The sequence below is a fragment of the Strix uralensis genome, chromosome Z (genome assembly GCF_047716275.1).
Source record: "Strix uralensis isolate ZFMK-TIS-50842 chromosome Z, bStrUra1, whole genome shotgun sequence".
NCBI lineage: Eukaryota > Metazoa > Chordata > Aves > Strigiformes > Strigidae > Strix > Strix uralensis.
The window spans coordinates 81,218,582-81,224,847 of NC_134012.1; the positions used below are offsets into that span (position 1 = coordinate 81,218,582).

The 6,266-nt window shown below is 47.8% G+C and overlaps 1 long non-coding RNA gene across 1 annotated transcript; it reads left to right on the forward strand.

Annotated features, from left to right (window-relative positions):
- The first annotated feature begins 2,438 nt into the window (after positions 1-2,438).
- LOC141938075 (uncharacterized) lies at positions 2,439-4,020 on the forward strand. Its single transcript, XR_012627153.1, has 3 exons — positions 2,439-3,201; positions 3,314-3,533; positions 3,908-4,020. It is a non-coding gene; the product is annotated as an uncharacterized LOC141938075 (long non-coding RNA).
- The last annotated feature ends 2,246 nt before the right edge of the window (positions 4,021-6,266 follow it).

Consider the following 6,266-nt stretch of genomic DNA (forward strand, 5'->3'; position numbering starts at 1 on the left):
GTGGGCTCTTTGTCCCTGGCTAACATCGCAGGAATGTGGTCTATTTATCCATGGCTAAGAGTGCAGCAAGTTAGGCCCTTTATCCATGGCAAACAGTGTAGCAAGTTGGACTATTAATCTCAGGCTAACAGTGCAGGAAGATTGTCTCTTTATCCGTGGCTACCAGCGCAGGAAGGTGGGCTCTTTATCACTGGCTAACAGCGTAGCAATTTGGGGTCTTTATCCCTGGCAAACAGTGCAGCAAGATGAGCTATTTATCTCTTGGCTACCATCGCAGGAAGGTGGGCTCTTTCTCCCTAGCTAACAGCGCTGGAAGATGGGCTCTTTATCCCTGGCTAGCTGTGCAGGAAGATGGGCTCATTATCCCTGGCAAACAGTGCAACAAGTTGGGCTCTTCATCTCTGGCTAACAGTGCAGCAAGATGAGCTATTGATCTCTTGGCTAGCAGCGCAGCAAGGTGGGCTCTTAATCCCTGGCTAACAGCACAACAAGGTGGGCTCTTTATCCCTGGCAAACAGTGTAGCAAGTTGGGCTATTAATCTCTGGCTACCAGTGCAAGAATCTGGGCTCCTAATTCCTGGCTAACAGCACAGCAAGTCGGGCTATTTATCCCTGGCCAACAGAGCATGAAGTTGAGCTCTTACTCCCTGGCTAACAGCGCAGCAAGGTGGACTCCTGATCCTTGGCTAAGTGCGTAGAAAGATGGGCTCTTCATCTCTGGCTAACAGTGCAGCAAGATGAGCTATTTATCTCTTGGCTAGCAGCGCAGCAAGGTGGTCTCTTTGTCCCTGGGTAACACCGCAGGAAGGTGGGCTGCTGATCCTCGGCTAAGAGCGTAGGAAGGTGGGCTCTTTCTCCCTGGCTAACAGCACAGGCAGATGGCTCTTTATCCCTGGCTAACAGCACAGCAAGGTGGGCTCTTTATCCCTGGCTAACAGTACAGCAAGATGGGCTCTTCATCTCTGGCTAACAGTGCAGCAAGTTAGGCTCTTTATCCGTGGCAAACAGTGTAGCAAGTTGGACTATTAATCTCAGGCTAACAGTGCAGGAAGATCGTCTCTTTATCCGTGGCTACCAGCGCAGGAAGGTGTGCTCTTTATCCCTGGCTAACAGTGCAGCAAGATGAGCTATTTATCTCTGGCTAACAGTGCAGCAAGGTGGGCTCCTGATCCTGGGAAAAAAGCGTAGCATTTTGGGCTCTTTATCTCTGGCTAACAGTGCAGGAATGTCGGCTTTTTATCCCTGGCTAACAGTGCAGCAAGGTGGGCACTTTGTCCCTGGCTAACAGCACAGCAAGGTAGGCTCTTTCTCCCTGGCTAACACTGTAGCAAGTTGGTCTCTTCATCTCTGGCTAACAGTGCAGCAAGATGAGCAATTTATCTCTTGGCTAGCAGTGCAGGAAGGTGGTCTCCTAATCCCTGGCTAACAGTGCAGCAAGGTGGGCTCTTTGTCCCTGGCTAACAGCACAGCAAGTTGGGCTCTTTATCCCTGGCTAACAGTGCAGCAAGATGAGCTATTTATCTCTGCTAACAGTGCAGTAAGGTGGGCTGCTGATCCTGGGATAACAGTGCAGGAATTTTGGCTCTTTATCCGTGGCTAACAGAGCAGGTAAGTGGGCTCTTTATCCCTTGTTAACTGTGCAGTGCGTTGGGCTATTTATCTCTGGCTAGCAGCACAGCAAGGTAGGCTCTTTCTCCCTGGCAAACAGTGCAGGATGTTGGGCTCTTCATCCCTGCCTAACAGTGCAGCAAGGTGGGCTCTTTGTCCCTGCCTAACAGCACAGCAAGGTGGGCTCTTTATCCGTGGCAAACAGTGTAGGAATTTGGACTATTAATCTCAGGCTAACAGTGCAGGAAGATTGTCTCTTTATCCGTGGCTACCAGCGCAGGAAGGTGGGCTCTTTATCCGTGGCTAACAGAGCAGGTAAGTGGGCTCTTTATCCTTGTTAACAGTGCTGTAATTTGGGCTATGAATCTCTTTCTAGCAGTGTAGGAAGGTGGTCTCTTCATCCCTGGCTAACAGTGGAGCAAGGTGGGCCCTTTATCCGTGGCTAACAGCGCAGGAATGTGGTCTCTTTATCCCTGGATCACATCAAAGGAAGTTGGGCTCTTAATCCCTGGCTAACAGCGCAGCAATTTGGGCTCTTTCTGACTGGCGAGGAGCGCAGGAAGTTGGGCTCTTTTTCTCTGGCTAACAGTGTCGCTTTATAGACAGACAAAGCGACACACACAGACTCACATTGGTGAAGAAACGGCTAATATTTTTATTACTAAAAGCATGCATTTTTATATATTTCAGGTGCCAGAGTGTTACAATGTAACTGTTCAAATAGTTGTTTTTAACATTCTCACTGGATAACCTTGTTCAGTTTCCTCCCTGCATGCTTCATCCTGCTATGTATTCAGCAACTCCTTGAAAGTTTTCTGCTTTAAGCAAAGCTTCCTTATCTCAAGGGTACACCGGAATCTTGTCAAAGTCAAACTCTTCTTCAACTAGGTTATCAGCAAACCAGCTGCTTTCCCCGACAGTAGCCCAAGGGAATGGTATCTATGTGTGTACATTAAAAAAAGGAAAAGAGGTATGGTTAATTAGAATGTAATGGCGAACATGGAACCTGAGCATAATGTAAATGTTATGGAATGAGGGGTGGATACTGTCCCAGTTTCAGCTGGGACAGAGCTAATTTTTCTTCTCAGCAGCTAAAACAGGGCTGTGTTTCAGATCCAGTACGGGATTTGGTATGAGAATAAAGTTGATAATGCATCGATGCTTTCAGTTGCTGCTAAGGAATCAAGGACTTTCCCACGTCCCATGTCCTGCCCGTGTGCAGGTGCACAAAAAGCTGGGAGGGAGCACAGCCATAGCGATGGACCCAAATTGGCCACTGAAATATTCTGTATCGTACGACGTCATGCTCAGTGTATAGAGGAGGGTTGGCCAGGAGTTTTGCTCTCCCTCTCTTCCACGGTTGCAGCTCCCGGATTTTCTCTCCTCTGAGATCGCTAACCAGGAAGGGCTGAGCATCGGTCGGTGGGTGGTGAGCAATCACGCTGTGCATCACTTGTTTGTATATTCTATTATTGCTATAATTATTATAAGTATTTTAATCTCATTTAAATTTTTAGATTGTTTTTATCTCAACCTACAAGTTTCCTTACCTTTACCCATCCAGTTGCCTCCACCAACCCCTGTGCAGAGAAGGTGAGTGAGCGGCTGTGTGGTGTTTGGCTGTCGGTCGGGTTTAAACAACGATATGGCCAAAATGAAAAAAAAATACTGACCAAAGTCAATCATCTTGTGATCCTGTAAATAGCAATCCTGAGTAAGACCCTTTGAGCTCTCCGGGATCACAGCAGGCTGTGACCCAGTATCTCTGAGTTGGGATGCCTCTCAGGGTAGATATCACGAGGATTTCAAATAATAGATTTCTTGAGGATTTCAAAGGAAGATTTCCAAGATCATCTGCTGATAGATGCCAGTGAAGATAAAGGGTTCGAAGATCATCTGCTGACAAATGCTGATGATGGAGAATAGTGAGTAATTCACTACAATCAGATTTCTCCAAAGTTTCAAAGATCGTTTGGTACCAATAATTTACTATCATAGGTTAAATTCTGTATGTGTGTGTGTGTGTGTTTGTGTTTACACATTCGATTTAGGAAACTGTAGTGTTGACTATAACAACTTTTTTAAATCACTCTGATAATTGGTTGATGATTAAATATTGTTAAAAACTGTTCAATCTAATCTTGTGGTTTACCGTAACAGTGTTAATAAATCTTTAATTGCTGCTACCTCAAATTGTGTAGGATCCATAATCACTCGTTCCCCCACAAATTGGTGTAATAACTCAACAAGAGTTACCATTTATATTAATAAGAATTACCCTTTATATTTTTTCCATTAGACATAAACTGTTGACCAAGTCTGCGACTAAGCCTGGATCCAGCCTCACCTAGACGTCTCTCTGAGAAGGAGTTTAGAAAGCAAGGGGGTCTGTTCTGAACCTCAAGACTCAACGGGAGATCTTCCTTACCCTTTGTACCTCTCCCATTAGGCATAAACCATTGACCAAGTCTGGCATTAAGATTGAATCTAGCTGCATCTAAACTCCATCAGGAGTTTAGAAAGCAAGGGGGTCCATTCTGAACTTTGTGACTCAACAGGAGGGTCTCCCTTACCTTTTTATGTCTCTGGTCTCTGTGTAAATAATTTTAAATAAATTCTAACTTGATTTTCCTTTGTATGTTTCTTCCATGTAGTAAGTTATAGAGTGAACGTTGCCATCGAACTTTGCGAAGTCACACTTCTATAACATCACATTAAAATCACTTTTTGCTAATACCTTCCACGGTGTCTCTTCCAGTGATCTAAAACACCCACCCACAACACACCTGCCCAGGGGCCCAGGGGCCCTGGGCACCCCCTGCCAGGCGGTGGCCTGGGCCAGCTGGCAGGTGACAGTGTGGACCTGGGCAGACTCACGGGACACTGGCAGCGCCATGACAGAGGGCAGCACTCAGGCAGGGATCAGCGGTGACATGGCTGGGGTGGTGAAGCTCCCGCTGGGCACCTCTGATGCTGTCAGAAGCTGGAAGGGAACCTCTCTGCAGGGGGAAGCGAAGAGGGGTGATGGGGTGAGAGCCTGGCGGGCAGAGCTGGCGGGGGAGTTCCCTGGAGAGCAGGAGCCTGAGGAGGAGCAGGAGCCTGCTGCTGCATCTGCCATGGTGGTTGGGCAGTGCGGGGTCTGTTTGGGGCAATCAGGGTTTTGGGGGTCTGGCCCCATGGTGATCATTCCACCAGCACCTGCTTCAGCCAGCCTTACAGGGTTTTGCTTCTTCACACCACAAATCCCATCTCAGCAGTTCCCCATCCTGCTGGGTTCCTGTCTCCAATGAGTCTTTCCCATCCCCACAATGGTTTCCCATGTCAATGACGATTTCTCAACCCCGTGATGGTTTCCAATCCCAACAGTCTCCCCAGATCTGCAATCTCCCATCGCAAGCATGATTTTTTTGGGGACATGAATTTTGTGTCCAAGGGGAAGGGATGGGACCGGCACCGGTGGCCCTGCGATACCGACATGTGTGTGCTGCCCCATCCTGCCCCATCCGTGGGGATGAGCAGGGGCTTGGGGTGCTTTTGGGTTGGTGTTGTCCTCTCCCTCTCCACTCCCAACTGTGGTAGAACTGGTGCTGGTACCGCTACCGTGTGGCCATGATGGGGAGTTGTCACCAAAATTTGGCAACTGGCTCGTGCTGACCAAGGAGAGAGGCTGGGACACAACGTACAGGATTACAAAGGGAATTCTTTTATTCATGCCCATGCATGTGCAATTTCAGACACAAACGCAGATGCAGATGCCATTCCGGCTGCAGATACCACTGCAGATGCAAATACTATTCCAGATGGAACTACAGAAAGGATTTGCACTGCGGACACCACTGCAGATGCATTATCAATGCAGATACAGTTACAGGTACAGTTACAGGTCCAGGCACCATTAGAGAGACAGATACTGGCACTATCAGAAATACAGGCACTGGCTCCATCACCCGTGTCAATATAATTACAGACACAGACTCACACTGAATTGCAGATACAGTTGCAGATGAGGCACAAAATAGCTACAATTCCAGATACACAGACAGTTCCAGATGCAGTTTAGGGTACAAGTACAGTCACAGATAAAAGGACACATTCAACGAGACAAGCAGCGGCAGATACAGCAAGTGGCACCATGACTGACTGAGGTACCGTGAGACAGAGGAGCCGTTACACATATACAGCACCAGCACAGAGCTGTGCTGCCACAGGCAGAGGTAACTAACAGGTAGCTGCACATAGCTGCACGAACAGCCACCGACAGAGATAGGGATGAGGATATAGAGATGCATACAAATACAGTGACAGACGTTGATACAACTCCAGAGATGGGCACAATTACACATTGTTCTTTCTCTACACAGGCAGAGAAAGAGCTATAGATATGGGCACTGGAACACACTCAGATGCAATTGCTGACACAGATACAGTCGGAGGTACAGATACAATTACACATACAGGTACCAGTTCCACCACACGTACCAATAAACACGTCCCGGGTGCTGTAAGGAACTGAAGGAATTGATGCCTCAAACATTCATCGACACAGAAAGCCTCCAGGACAAGCTGTGGCCTTTGGATTAGTCGAAGGAATGTCCCCCAGGGAAGCGGGAGCATATCGAAGGCTGCACCCCCCACTCCCTTGCAGCAGCACTGACAAA